General features: G+C 41.7%; 1 protein-coding gene and 1 long non-coding RNA gene across 2 annotated transcripts in view; one reads left to right on the plus strand and one right to left on the minus strand.

Annotated features, from left to right (window-relative positions):
* The window catches only part of PHLPP1 (PH domain and leucine rich repeat protein phosphatase 1), a 1,852,281-nt gene that overhangs the window by 316,245 nt on the left and 1,519,691 nt on the right, over positions 1-16,345 (plus strand). The window lies entirely within an intron of this gene.
* Positions 464-16,345, minus strand: part of LOC122796589 — a 32,717-nt gene continuing 16,835 nt past the window's right edge. The window contains exon 2 of the long non-coding RNA XR_006363990.1: positions 464-600. This is a non-coding gene — a long non-coding RNA (uncharacterized LOC122796589). The remainder of the gene's footprint in view (positions 601-16,345) is intronic.

A 16,345-nucleotide genomic window follows, 5' to 3' on the forward strand; every position in this document is an offset into this window, starting at 1 on the left:
TACATTTCCCAGGCGAGTTTTTTTTTTTTTTTTTAAGTAGCAAATGACTGATCATTTAAAAAGGACAATGTGAAACCTCTTCCAACATAATGACTAGGATATGATCAGTTATCTCAACCTTAAAAAGGATTAGGACACTCTAGTGAGAACCTCAGACTATTTTGCTCTGGTCTTTCAAAGTAGTAGACACCATTTCAAAAACAATACTATAAACACTAGATGTACAAAGTGCAATAATTTCAGATTGTAAAGCATATTTGTTTCTTTCAAGGACCAGCATGCTATTTTATTCAACATGACATCTCAAATTGGCTATTTACTCAATATTTTGAGAATTTAGACTGTCCTTACACAGGGATTTTTCTTTACTGAAATTTAAAGACTACCTATTTCTAAGCCTCTCAATATTAAGAAAACATTTATAGATTAAGAAAACATTTAAAAGACTGTCAAGTACCACTTACCAAGATCCTTTATTCTAGGAAGTACATGGTCTGTAAAATTTTTATAGGAAGCTATTTTTCCTTCAGGAGAAGCAATTCCAACATGAGATTCATAAATTCTTAGACTTCTGGGTCTTTTGGGAGAAGGATGCTTGTGCTACAAAAAAAGTGAAAAAAAATGAAATATGCAAACTGAAGTGCACTTCGTCCTCAGCAAGTGGTGCAGCATTGCAAGGGCCACAATGACATAGCACTGCAGTCCAACTAATGCACATTTAAGAAGTACTTCCCAAAAAGCACCTACATAGGCATGCACTCCCTCCCAATCCAGAAGCTTACAATATTTTTTTTGATTAAATGAAATGTAATACAAGCCCAATTCAAAGATCCTGCAGCATATATAATAAAGGATTACTGCTTGCACCTACACTGGCAAGACAGATTTCATTTACTTCGGTACTGCATTTATTAAAAAAAAAATGGAACTTTGCGAAGTGTTCAAATACATAACAATGAGGCATTTTAAAGTAAGGCGCCAAGTAAGTGTCTTATCTGGGCAGCTAAATGCAAAATTGTGCGTCCCTACATTCCTTGAATAGCAGGCTTTCTAGGGCACTGCATACAAATTCAACAGTTCTGTGTTAAAGTACACTATTAATTTAATCAGTCTGAGCACACTTTTCAAAAAGGAGTCTGATCTGAACAGAAGACTAGCTGTTCTTCCCACTGGAATTGAAAATACTATCTCAGCTTTGCCACCACCATCCTCTCTTTCCAAATACGCTTGTTTGAATGAATAGTCTGCATATGGGCATCAAATAGAAAATTCACTGCTCATTAGCCAAGCTATGACAACCAAGACTGCCAAGCTTAAACACTCTGTCGTCTTAATACTGCTGAATACAAGAGATGCCTGCTTAGGTGGAGAATGCCAAGTGAGATCCTTCCACTTGCAACAAAATCCAACTATTCCCATCCTCATTTTGTAACTTTTGAGAAACTTGTGTTACTTGGTTAATGACAGTTTATTTGGTAAGATGAAGACCGCTTTCAACAACATATCCACAATATGTACTTGAGCATACAGCAGACTGTATACAAACTTAAGCCTGCTGCAAAAAAATGTTTGCAAAATTCACCTACAGCCCAGCTGTCAACTGTCCAATGACACCACATACAATGAGGCATTTATTCAGATTTGCATTGGCTTAGGCTGTCCAGTTTAGATTGGACTGCACTCTGAGTTTTCTGTGAAAGATAAGATCTATTTTGCAGTGAGAAAAGAGCAGATATCACAATACTTATGAGAATAGTGGACAGACTACTATAAACAATCATTTTTCGGCTGTTCCCGTTAGGGGTCACCGCAGCGGATCAACTGTTTCCATTTCTTCCGATCCTCTGCATCTTGCTCTGTCACACCGACCACCTGTATGTCCTCTCACCACATCCATAAACCTCATCTCAGGCCTTCCTCTTTTCCAGTTACCTGGTAGCTTCATCCTTGGCATCCTTTTCCCAATATACTCAGCATCCCTCCTCAGCACATATCCAAACCAACGTAATCTTGCCTCTCTGGCTTTCTCCAAACCTTCCAACCTGGGCTGACCCTCTAATATATACTTCTTCCTAATCCTGTCCACCCTCGTCACACCCAGTGCAAATCTTATCGTTAACTCTGCCACATCCAGCTCGAACTCCTGCCTTTTTCTCAATGCCACTGTCTCCAACCCATATCACATAGCTGGTCTCACTACCCTCTTGTAGACCTTCCCTTTCACTCTTACTAATACTAGTCTGTCACAAATCACTCCTGACACTCTTCTCCATCCACTCCATCCTGCCTGCACTCTTCACCTCTCTTCCACACTCACCACTACTCTGAACTATTGATCAGAAGTATTTAAACCCATCCACCTTCACCACCTCTACTCCTTGCATCCTCACTATTCCTCTATCATCCCCTCTCATTCACACACATATATTCTGTCTTAGTCCTGCTGACCTTCATTCCTCTTCTCTCTAGAGCATATCTCCACCTCTCCAGGGTCTCCTCCACTTGTCCCTTACTCTCACTACAGATTACAATGTCATCTGCAAACATCATAGTCCACAGGGACTTCCTGTCTGATCTCGTCTGTCAACCTGTCCATCACCATTGCAAATAAGAAAGAGCTCAGAGCTGATCCTCGATGTAATCCCACCTCCACCTTAAAGCATCCGTCACTCCCACCACAGACCTTACCGCTGTTACACTTCCCTCGTACATATTCTGTACCACTCTTACATACTTCTCTGACACTCCCTACTTCCTCTTACAATACAACTCCTCTCTAGGCACCCTGTCATATGCTTTAAGTCTATAAAAACACAATGCAACTCCTCCTGACCTTCTCTGTACTTCAACACTCTCAGAGCAAACATCGCATCTGTAGTGCTCTTTCCCGGCATGAAACCATACTGCTGATCACTAATCATCACGTCCCCTCTTAACCTAGCTTCCACTACTCTTTCCCATAACTTCATGTTGTGACTGATCAATTTAATCCCTCTGTAGTTACTACAGCTCTGCACATCACCCTTATTCTTAAAAATCGGTACCAAAACATGATCCATTCCTCAGGCATCCTCTCACTTTCCAAAATTTCATTAAACAATCTGGTTAAAAACTCCACTGCCATTTCACCTAAACACCTCCATGCTTCCACAGGTATGTTATCTGGACCAATAGCCTTTCCATTCTTCATCCTCTTCATAGCTATCCTTACTTCCTCCTTGCTAATCCATTGCACTTCATATGGTTCACTATCCCCACATCATCCAACCTTCTCTCCCTCTCATTTTCTTCATTCATCAACCCCTCAAAGTACTCTTTCCATCTGCTCAACACACTCTCCTCACTTGTAAGTATGTTTCCCTCATTATCCTTTATCACCTTTACCTGCTGCACATCTTTCCTAGCTTGGACGGACTACTATAAACAATAACATTAAATACAGTTATTTTGTACTCTGTTAGTGGCCACTCCAAACATTATTTAACATAAAATTGTTAGTGTGATGAAAGGAGATACTACCAACACAGCTATCTGGAATTTTGTAAATTATACATCATTTGTGAATATCAACATGATTTATATAAGATGCTTGTGTTACGAATGTATTAGAACTGTAAGTCATATGTATATCAAACTGTTGGTACACAAGTGTATGTTAAGTTATTTTGTAAAGTACTGAGCTTAAGGATATACCCACAGTGCACCCTGCTGGAAGAGAACAGAAATGTACATGCACTATTAACTGTTTAAATGCATGTATTTTAACAGTGAAACTGGGATACAGGAGGTTACCATCAGTCAAGTAAATTTTAGAAAAAAATTTAATTACTTTATGGCTAGGCCATAAAAATATGGCATCTTTAAGTTTTCAATGAGCTACAGAATCTGTGCAGAAAAGCTTTCTGCATTCTCCCTAGGGTAAAATAAATACTAGTCTTGAAATGTGAGGGAATGGAATTGTTTTATGACTTCCAGCATCTGCCAGATATCTGATGTCTAAATATTTTCACAGGTAGATGCTAAATACTGCTAGCTTCCAGCATTGTGGATTTCGACTGGGATACAGTTAGACAACAACAAATGGTCATTCTGCAAGCTATCCCAGCAGTAATATTTGAGATATTAATTTTAAAAGTCACAGAGAATTCTGTATTCTGTTTTGGACCGACAACTACAAGAACCATTCACATTTGCCTTGCTCAGATGAAGTTTCTAGGGAACAGTACATTTCTCGGATATAGTCAGGAATATTGCAAAGCTTAGCTTAGATATTTTTGATTTGAGACTGTCCTGCAATGTTGTTTTAAATATTTTCTAGGGTTTTGAACTCTGATGTCACTGGGTATAGACAAGGTATCTTCTTGTTCTTTTCTTTATTACTACATATATTTAAACTCTTCATTGTGGCTGATCTTTGAGAGACATATTTAAGTTTTGAGAATACTTGCATATTTGGTGACATTGAGTTACTCCTAATAACCTTGCTCTTGGTCAAACTACCATTTGTATTACTATTACATATTAAGATTGGATATCCCTTAAGGGCCTTAAAGTAGTTGAAAAGGAGTTGGCTGGTGGCAGTAATAACTACCTTATAGTCTGGGCAAAAGGAGGCATTGCTAGTAAACCAGTGCCAGCCTTTCTCAGGTGTGTGTGTGTGTGTGTGTGTGTATATATATATATATATATACACACACATATATATATATACACACACACACACACACACACACACACACACACACACACACACACACACACACACACACACACACACGCACATGCACACACACGCACACGCACACACATATATCAAACCTCCAAGGGTGTGTCAGCTGCTTGGGCAGGGACATGAAACACTGGTTGGACAGAGGGAGCTTGAGGTCTTGGCTTGGCCAATGGAGATCTCAACTCTATAGCTGCGCCCGTGGGAAGTCTTACTGGGGGGGATCAGGAGAAAGAGTAAGAAACCAGTCCCGGACTGACTGTGGTCTGTGTGCTCTTAATGGAAATAACACTTGATGCAGAAAGCTGCATCTGGAAATACTGTGTGTACCTTTAATCATCCCAGTATACGTCCCCCGCTGGTGCCAGTGGTGAGGATTGAGGCTCATTGATTACTGGTCCAGTGGTAGGTCATCACATTATTGGTGGCAGTGGTGGGATCACCACATCACGATTCAGTGATGTGGATATTGAATTCCTGTAGCCTATAATCAGTGGTCACTAAAAAAGGTGTTTGTACTCTCAAGCAGCCACACAATACAGTTTCATATCACAATAATTTTATTTATTTTTTTCTTAGCTTAGTCAGGGAGAGCAGGCAAGGTGGTCAGCAGAGGATCATGGCAAGCTGACAAGAAGCCAGTTGGCGGAGATGTGCCAAGACAAAGAACTAGTGCATGCAAACCTGACTGAAGCAGAAATGTTTGCAGCCTTAGTCACAGCTGCATTGCAGACCAGCAACCAGGACAACCGCACTGGCCTTGTGGATGTACAACTCTCAGAAAATGAACAGTTCAACTTTGCCTCAGAGAACTTAAAAATCCATCTTGAGTTCGAGACTAACTGGAAGTTAAATATGTTTGGAAACAGAATCAGTGGAGAGACTGCTGCATTTGGAGGTCAAAGCAGAATCAGCAGACATCTGGAACCAGAAGATAATGACAGTAAGAGGCAACATGAAAAGTAGATGCGGACTCTTTGCCGGGGTCATGAAGGTAATGGGGAAAAGACTAGCCGAACACCAGAAGCAATAAAGGTCAGTAAATATCTTCCATAATTTAGAGAATTTTAATAGTTTTATTCACATGTTTGAAAGGGTTTGTAAACAGTATAATGTTGGCCAAGGGCTCTGGGGACGGCTCCTGACACCATTACTCCATGGTAAAGCTGGAACTGCTGTTTCTAAATTGTCCGATACTGATTGCTTAAATTATACCATTAAAATTGTTTATTGGAATGCTTTAAGTTAACACCTAAAGCTTATACAAAAAAAACTTTCCTGAGCACAGGCATAAGGCAGATGAAAATGTGTGCGACTATATTGCTGAGTTAAGCACTTATTTTCATAGCTAGATGAATGGGTGTTAGGTCACCACTTCTGAAGGTCTGGCAGACCTTTTGGTGAGGGAAGAAGCCCTTAGCACCTTATCTGCTAACCAGATTCTCATGTCCTCAGGCAAAGAATGTAATACCACAGATAAGTTGGGAAAAAAAAGAGACCTATACCTAGCAAGCAGGGCATCATTGAACAGGAAAGGGATACCCAGTTCTGCTCATGGGTCTAAGGGAACCCATGATGGACAACTAAACTGCCACAACAGAGTCTGCCAGTAGCAGAGGAAGCCACTAGTCCAGTTACATGGTCAGGATGATGGGGTAAATGTTTTAAATGTAACCAGTGGGGCCATGTAGCATATAGATGTCCACGGAGGTAAGGTGGGGAAGAAGTGGGTAGAAATGACAGAATGCCAGTGGTAAGTTGTCTGCAAACAAGGGTACTAAACTACCACAAGATGTTATATCCTATCTTAGTAGATGAGAAACAGGCCACTGCTAAGACAGCCTCTGATCTAACCATTGTGAAGCCTGCAATGGCAAGGGTTCATCTTGACCTGGAGGGTGGAAAAGGAAGCAAGCAAGTAGGTGCATTTGAGGATATCCCTGCAGATATCAAAATCATTCCAGACCAGGACAACGCAGTACCTTGCATGCATGCAGTTAAACGCAGTCAGGCTTGGAGACAAGCATGTGGGTCTAGGTAGCCTGCGGGGACACAGACAGACCACACACTTGAAGCCAGGACTGGTGGTGAGGTGGCTACTACAGGGAGGGAGCTACTCTGTAGCAGAGAGACTGAAGGTCCCTTGGACAGTGTGACTGCAAGGGCAGTGGTGAGTAGTAGTTTTCAGGCTGAGAGGGAGGCACCACTGTCAGGGGATTATCAGACTTCCTGTGGAAGGAGAGCTGAGAAGGTTTACAAAGAGTTGAGGCAGGCTCAGCTCTCAGACCCTACATTACAGGGCTTGAGAGAGGTAGCCAAGGAGGCACCTGATTATCAAGGAAAAGAGGTATCTGTATACTGGGAAAAGGGGTTACTGTATAGAGAGAGTGGAGCCCTGAGGGAGGGCTAGAAGTTGAGAGAATACAGCAGTTGGTAGTACCTAGTGCTTACCTTCTGCACTTCTAGCCATAGCCCATGAGATTCTCTTTGCAGGACATATGGGCATAAACCATACAAAGAGACATATTATGCTGAACTTCTACTGGCTTGGGATTTCTAGGGATGTAATGGGGTACTGCAGGACCTGTGAGCAGTGCCAAAAAGTAGGCAAGGCAGGAGACGAGGCCAAAGCTCCTTTGATACCTTTGCCTGTGTCTAGGAAGCCATTTCAAAGGGTAGCTATGAATACTGTGGGGCCTCCGAGTACCTGAAGTTCCACAAGGAAGAAGTATATCCTAGAGGTAGCAGATTATGCTACCAGATACCCTGAGGTGGTGGCTGTCCTCCACTGTGGCAGAGAAGGTGAAAAATGATTTGTTAGAGATTTTCAGCAGGGTAGGTTTCCCAAAAGAAATATGGACAGAGGTGCCAACTTAAGGTCATACCTGCTGGCTTGTCTGTGGAAGCACTCTGGGATGAAGCACCTAAAGACCACCCCCTGCCATCCCCAGACTAATGGCCTTGTGGAGAGGTTAAACTCTACATTAAAGACTATGCTATGGACATTTGTAGACCAGTTTAAGAGGGAATGAGACAAATATTTTCCACATCTGTTTGCTTAAAAAGGTGCCCCAGGAATCCACAGGTTTTTCACCCATTGAGTTGCTGTATGGGCATGGCGTGAGGGGACCTCTAGATCAGATTAGTGATGAGTGGGAGGGAGAGCGTGAATCCCACAAGGAGTCGGTTGTGGCATATGTCCTAAACCTCAGTACAAGGCTCAGTGAACTCATGGGCTTGGCCCAGGAGAACCTGGCAGAAGCCCAACAGCTGAAAAATGTGTGGTATGACAGGAATGCTTGAGCTACAGAGTATGCTGTGGGTCAGCAGGTTATAGTTCTCATCCCAGTCAGACAAGCTGCAGGATTGCTTGGGAGGGACCCTTCAAAGTGGTAAGGAAGGTCAGTGCTGTAAACTACAAGGTAGAATGGCTATGCAGGAAGCAAAGGCAAAAATTGCACCATGTTAACTCCATGAAACCTCACCATAACAGGGAGGCCCTAGTGCTAAGTATTCGCAGTAGAAGGCAGGAGGAGTTTGAGGGGGATCTATGCCTACAGGGAGCCATCCAGCAAAATCCCAGGTTACTATGGTGGAGCCTAGAGTTGCAGGCATATGATAACAGTGCAGCACTGTACTGGGGTCATCAATGCAAAGGGAGCTGAGCTCTCAAGACAGGGAATGGGGTAAGGTATTCCCAGACAGGCTCATCCCTCTCAAGCAACATTTCTCCAGGGTCACTTGAAAAACTAGCTTGAGTCAGCAAGGGGGGGGGGGGTGATGAAAGGAGATACTGCCAGCCCAGCTAGCTGGAATTTTGTAAATAAGTATATGTCATTTGTGAATATCAACACGATTTATAAAAGATGCTTGTTTTACAAATGTATTAGAACTGTATGTTGTTTGGAAGCTAGGAGGGAAGGATCTGGAAGTTTTTTTTTAACAGTACTATAAGGAGGGGAATCACCAACATCCTGGAAAAACTGTGGTGGCTCCAATACCTAAAGATGTTAATAACCCATCAAATCCAGCTTCATGTCGGCCCATTTCAGTTTTAAATTATTATAAAATGTCTATGTCTACATAATAAAAGAGTGGGAAGCCTCCCACTTTAATTCTTGCCTCAGATCCTTGACGTATCTTCCTTATTGGATCAGGAAATACAAATGCTTCCACTTTCCTATTCACAGAATTTCACCTTACTCTGTCAAATATTTCTCTACATCAAGACCCACCAACAGCAGCAGTATTTCCTTACATTCTGCTTCCCTCTGAATCATCATTGTTCCCTTAATGTTGTCAAATGCTCGCTTCTCCTAAAAATCACAATGATCCATACCCATCAATTCTGGCACCACCTTTTCCATTCATTTAACTAGTGCAAACAATTTATAAATCATGGTTTAAAATTGTCATCAGTCTACATAAAGCTGGATCTGATGGGCCTTTACCATCCTTAGGCATTACAGCCCTCACAGCTTTCTTCAAAGTTGTTTTTGCTTCCTATCCTATTAAACTACCGTTAAAGAAAACTTTCCAGATCTTTATCACTTTCTTCCTCCTCTCTACCAAACTTCCACAGGGATAACATCTGTTCCTGGAGATTTTACAGGAAATTGACTACACTACCCCATTTTTATCTAGTCTCCTCCCATTTTAACTGGTGAGCCTCAGTTACCTCCAACCCTAGCATACTTTAGCTCTTTTATAAATATTTCCATTTGTGCTCTTTCTTGATTTCCACATTTCTATGCTTTACACACATTTCATAAAATTTCCTAAATATCTCTAATACCACTACAGAATCTCTGGTTACTTTTTTTGTTATAGGGTCTCTAAGTTTGGAAACAACCCTTTCTACTTTCTTTTGCCCAAGTCACTGTGCTAAACATTTTTGTGCTCTGGAGTTAAGTCGCTCAACAGCAACTCTCATGCATATTCAGATATTCCTAATTTTCTCTTTAGCACTCTGTAGTTGTGCAGCCACTTTCAGTGATATTCCCCTTATTCTGCAATACTTTAACCTTTGTCAGCTTCTCAATTCCTATTACTTAACAGTCCTTTTTCTTTTATTTCTATCCTATTTTTCAACTCCATTCTCATTTTATCCCACTCACTAGCTATAACCTCTCAAAAAATTATATCTTCCCTAATAGCTCTCAAATAACTTCCACTACCCATTCTTTAAATTCCTCAGGTAGAAAGGAAAACACCAGCATCTCATTTTTACTTTATTAACCTGCCTTTTTAACTTCAATTTTATTGGTGCTTGATTTGAACTTATTGGATATGTTAAAGCTTTCAATTAAATACAGGTTTCTGTGGAATATAATTTCTGTGTAGTTTATTTAACCCAGTTATTGTACACTGGGGAATAATGCGCAAGTTGGGTTACTGCTAACTACTGAATTCATATTGTCCATACCAAACAATTTCATACATTTCTTCAGAAATCTACCCTTGTTATTGTTCCCCATCTAGATTCCCCTAGATACATCCTCACTATTACAGACCAAGTTACAGCCCCACCTATAAATAATATTCCCTGCTAAAAAGATAATTTTTCCCCAAAATTTTCTTAAGCACCACAGCAGCAGTTTCTTGTGGAATATAAATACATGTCAGCATAATCTTCCACCCTTACCAGTAGCACCCTTCTACCACATATCTACCATTATAATCATTTTCCCCTTTTATATCATTGGAACTCCAATTAGTATAATCTAGTCCCTTTTCCTTTGTCCTCGATATGCTGAACTATTACCTCCCCTATTACTCTTTCACAATTCTACTAATGGGCACAGCTTCTAAATGCTTTGCCCCATGCATGGGTCCCCGTAAAGTCTCCACTACTATGATCCCAGTTATTCTCATTAGAGGAATTAATTACTGACCATGGGATGGATATGGCCAATCTATGGAATAGGTTATTTTGAGCACAAAGAGAAATCATCTGTAAGGGCAGCTAGCCTAGTACTTATGAACCTACGAGTATCCATCCTGAAATCCCTTACCAAATTCACAGGCTCATCTCTTTCAAAATGTGTCCCCTGCAGCACAGTTATTTGCACTATGCATTTATTAACATAATTCAACACTTAACCTTTCCTCTATACCTGCAAGGCCAGTTACATTCCAAGATAATATGGATAGCATGGCCATTATTGTTCCCATCTATAATACGTGCTAGCTGTTTTGAAATGTGTATTTCAAATGTTGGTGTTTCTTGCACAAACTAACATTTGTCAGGCTGTTTTATACAGTTATTTCTTATTTTCATTTGAACCCGTCACATTTTTAGACTTTGTTTTAATGAACACACTCAAACAAAAAACTAAATACATTTTCAGAACACCCCTATAAACTATTAAACAAATGTGCAAACGAAGATTCTAACTGAAGAAAAAACTGCACTAGCTATGTTTAAATAAAACTAAATTGTTTGTACACTGCTCTATTAAATGCAAGCCACTGAGGAAGTTGATTTCTCTTATTCACCTCCAATAATTTTAAATGTTATTTTTTACTGAAATGCTTGCCCCAGTACCTTTAAATTGTTCACTTCCCTCAGCAAAGAATGCTCAAAACTCTCAATTAATTGCTTGCACCTGCAAACAACTCATCTCAATGGAAAAACAGTCAGCAATGGGAAAACAAATACTGCAGATGCAGGAAGGAATCTTTGTAAATTTCACTCTGAATAGAACAGACTGTACAATTGCCTTCACCTGCACACTTCTGGACCCCCCCCCCAATGAATTTTTGCTAAAGGGAAAACAGCCACCATCATTCCATATGCAAGAAACTTAGCACTTTTTGTGGCTTTCATCAGAATCTCTGTTTTCAAGCCTACATGCTTGCATTAAATTCTTTTGATTAAGATATGGGCATTAACCCACACATTCACATTTGCAAAAGAAAGGAGAGACATTTCAAGACGACATTAATCCATGTACCTTTCACCCCAACAGCCCATTATAGCATATTAACTTAAACTGGCTTTTGCCCTGCCTTTATCTTTTTACATTTCTTAAAACTAAGTACTTGTTTGCTTTAACATCTTTATCAAATGCAATCACTGAAAACCCACCCCCACAATTAAACTACCCCGGACTACATATACTATACAACTGCTTTACTATAGAAGCACACAGTTTAAATAATGAAATGGTTTATACAAATATTAACAAGGTTTTATTTACTTTTCCCACACTTAGTGTCCTTCAAAATATTAACAAAATGGGGTATATGCTTTACACTCCATCTGCAAATTTAAGTCAACAAAGGGCCAGTCTTTCTCAGACACTTCTTGCAAAGCCAAATTTCACACATGATTGGAGGCTTTGTAATTTCACATTTATTCACTAAAGTTACATTCTGAATTCTTAATACTGCAGCTTGAACAGATGTAACAAAGTAGCAGAAACTTTCAGATGTAGAAAATCTACACATCTTAAGAATTCTATAAAATATCCAGATCCAGCTTCAGAGAGCCATTTCAATTCTAAACCATGATTATAAAGTGTTGGTCTGTAATGGCTAAAAGAATTGCATAGATGCTGCCACAATTGATAGGTATGGGTCACAGTGTGGTTTTGTGGAGGGGAGGCAAACATCTGACATTAATAAAACAATGATCCAGAGGGAAGCAGAATACATGAAAATACTATTGTTTGTGGGTCTCGATGCAGAGAAAGCATTTGATAGAGTATCCTGGGATTGTATGAGTAGGGCAGTGGAAGAATTTACATTCCCTGATACAATAAGGCTAACTTAGAAGTACATATGAGGGATCAGTGGGAAATATTTAAGTGGCGGTCTTCTCTGAGTTTGGCCAGAAAAACTAGGCAGGGGTGTTCCTCTTCCCCCTTTATAGGTTCATAGGTTCATACTAAGCTATCTGCCCTGGGGCAATTATAATCTTATAACGCCACCCCTTGATTTGAGTATACTTTGCCCTTTTTAAGGTTTAGTTTACTGTGCCTCTGTCTAATAGTGACACGGGAGTAATCCCTGGGACAAACCTACGATCCCCCATCCACCTATAGAGATTCTTCTTGAAGAGATTCAGTGAGGTGCTCTGCCTCACATGAACTGGAATTCTATTCCAGAGCGAAGGGAGCCTCTGGGTTATGAACCTGTCCCTCCAGCAAGTTCTATTTATTTCTGTGCTGAGGTTCAAGTCCCTCGAGCGTGTGGCTCTAAGGGATTTAGATTTACTGAGGTGGAGCATGTCCATTAATTCTGGATTTGACATAACTTTGTATGTCAGGCATAGATCGCCTCGAAGTAGGCGGTATGCAACTGAGTAGAGCTGGAGTTTTTTTAACCGAGCAGCATATGGCACCTGTTTGAGACCCTTGATCCTCTTGGTAAGATACTTTTGGGGTCTTTCTAATTGCTGCAGGTGTCTGGTAAGGTACATCCCAAAAGGGGCATTGCATTCTATGATGAGCCTGATGAGGGATGAATAAAGGGGCACGATTACCTCTCTTGATCTAGATGTGAAACCCTTCGTGATAAGGTGGGCTATGTAGAAGATCTTTCTAACTACTTTGGCCATGTGGTTTTCAAAGGAGAGATTGCTATCAACCATGCCATGGCCTGAAGTTAAACGCCAAAAAATGTATAGTCATACCACGCCGGAAAAACAGGGTAACCCAAGCTACCATATGTGTGGCAATCCACCAAGCACAGAAGAGGTCATCAGGGGACCTGGGACCCAGCCACAGCACACACACCTTTCTTTAGACAGAAGTTCTACCGCGCCCTGAAAAGATGAATGAAATTGCCCACCTGATCATGAAGGGTCATCATTCCTAGTGACTGTAATTCTCCCCATATCACCCCAATAATCATGCCCTCAGGTGGCATGTACTCCCCCCATCATCTGCAGCAGCCTGACCCAATGCTTTCCTCAACAAAGTGGAGGAAAAAGTTCCTCAAAAGGATAAGAGGAAAGAAAAAACCCTGCTATATCTATGAAAACTCAGCTTTCCCTTCAATCGCCACCGTCTGCTCAGAAATTGACGTATGAACCTGGAATTAATGGTGTCAAACTGTTAATCCAACCACTCCGTCAGAATCACCACCACTTCCAAAAGTTTAAACCAAACCAAGGCGGTGCTGATTAGAAGGATTTATCACTCAGATGGATATTATGGCTCAGACTCAGAGAGATATCCATGTGAGGATCCATCCTCATCCTTCTCCTGCTCTGTTCAAGAAATCTTGACCGCGGATGGGAGTCTCAAGATTGAATCGGAGATCTGTGTCACTGCTGGACAGAGGCACAACAAATAGGTGGGGTATTGCTTTTTCATATAAGGTGGATAGCTAGACAACTTTTTAATGGGTGCTTATAAATGCCTTTGGGCAGATAGCCTAGTATAAACCTATGAACCTATGAACCTATGAACTTGGGTCCTCAGGTCTCCAATAACTTTCTCTGTACTTAATGGGTTTCCGCCTATGTGGTAATTTGTGGGCACTGTTTTTGCCAAAGGGCATGACTATACATTTTTTGGCATTTAGCTTTAAACCATGGCACTGGCACCAGTTATCTGTCTCAGACCTTTTTGAAGGATGTTGGTGTCAGCTGGAGACTCGATTATGGCGCCCAGTTTGCAGTAGTCTGCGAACTTGGTGAGTCATAGTCCTCCCACGTTTGCCTGTACCTCGGAAAAGTATATACCGAACAAGAGTGGTCCCAGGACAGAACTCTGTGGGCCGCCACTTGTGACCGGTTTCGAGTCTGACGTGGCTCCAGCAACTCTCACACTGTGGGTTCTGTCTGAGCCAGTTTGCGACCCATCTTGTGACATAGGGGGTGTATATTTAAGCTGGATAGCTTATCTATGATGCCCGAGTGGGGTATTGTGTCAAATGCCTTTTGCAAGGTCCAGATAGGCTGTGTGGACTACCTTCCCCTTCATCTATGGCTTTGGTGACGGTTTCGAAGAAGTCAACCAGGTTCAAAAGGCAGGATTTGCCCTTGACAAAGCCGAACTGGGTAGGATCTAGTGTCTGTAGGTCCCCAATGTCTTTGTTTATGAGCTCCATGATGATCCTCTCCATAGCCTTGCAGACTAAGCTAGTCAGGCTTATGGGGCGATAATTTCCAGTGTCCGTAGAGGCTCCACCTTTGTGTAGTGGGACCACTGTTGCTGTACGCCATTCTGTGGGCACATATCCTGTAGTGAGGCTGAGATTGTATAGCTGTTTTATTTGAGGGATTAGTTCCCTCTTGGAGTTCATGTAGGACGCAACTTGGGATGCCATCTGGTCCCATGGAAGCAGTGTTTTTTGCTTTGGAGAGGGCAGCCTTCACCTGAGCATCAGAGATGTTTGGGAGGCAGCCCTCTGCCGGGATAGATACTTGCTCTTTTGGGGGGAGAAGTTTGCATTGAACCTGTCTGCCAGGATATTGGCGATGTCTGTGGGTTCAGTGTATTTTTTGCCGTTTAGAATCAACTCAGAACAAGTCTGGGAGTTGCATCCCAGGTTCCTAACAACTGAAAAAAGCCTTATGATAGTCTTTGGTGTCCTGTGCAATTTTTCTCTCGAAGCTGGCCTTGGAGGATTTTATGAGGGATCATAATTTTTTGCTAGTACTGATCAGAGATGCCTTCCCTATTAGGGATTTTGCTCTATCATGTAGTAGCTGCCTCCTTCTGTTGTACAGTTTATTTATGGCAGGGGTCCACCAGATTGGACGCCTGCCTTTGGATGATTGGGTCTTGGTTTTGTTTGGGATAGCATGATCCATGCATTCCTGGAGATGTCCGTAGAATGCGTTTATATAGGATTCTGCAGTTTGGGCCGTAGTTTCCACTGGCCCTGGGGCCTTGAAGGATTCCACTTCGGTTTTGAGAAGTGAGAAGTTTGCTTTTGAGAAGTTTTTCACTGTGGTTTTCTGGGCTGGGGTGGGGTCGGGATGTGGACATCCAGTGAAATTAATTTATGGTCTGATCTTACCAATGAGGGATAGACTTCTGGTGTGGAGCATAGAGTCCCCATGTTGGTAATGATCAGGTCTAGTATGTTGTCCCCTCTTGTGGGAGTGGTGACTAGTTGTTCCATAGCATTTGAGTTTATAATTTCCAGGAACCTTTGGGCTAAGGTTCTGGGGCTTGAGTAGTGCTCCCAGTCAATGTTTGGGTAGTTGAAGTCGCCCAATATAATGGTGTTCAGAGAGATCTTCATGTTCTCCAATGTTTTCAGGAAAGCCGAGTGGGATTCCTGACAGAGGGTGGTCTGTAGGATGCTATAAACTGAAAAGCAGTCTTGCCCACTGTTAGTTGCACATGGATGGTCTCCGATACTTCCTGCAATGCCACTAACCTGGAGGTGTGGATATCCTTGATAAATATGGAAACTCCCCCTCCTTTTGTGGTTCGGTCCGGGTTTTGGGGCCAAAAAGCATGATACAAGGTATAGCCTGGTAGTGCTGGGGTGCTCTCTGGAGCCTTGAACCAGGTTTCTGTCACTGCACAGATATCTATGTTCTCCATACTGAGGAGAGCGAGTGCTTGCATCTTGAGGTTAAGACTTCTGGCGTTAAGCAGCATTACCCTTAGTTTATTGTTCCTTGTGCTGTCTATGGGGGTGGGTTTGACT

Source organism: Protopterus annectens, chromosome 3.part0, assembly GCF_019279795.1.
Source record: "Protopterus annectens isolate FY-2018-M chromosome 3.part0, PAN1.0, whole genome shotgun sequence".
Lineage (NCBI taxonomy): Eukaryota > Metazoa > Chordata > Ceratodontiformes > Protopteridae > Protopterus > Protopterus annectens.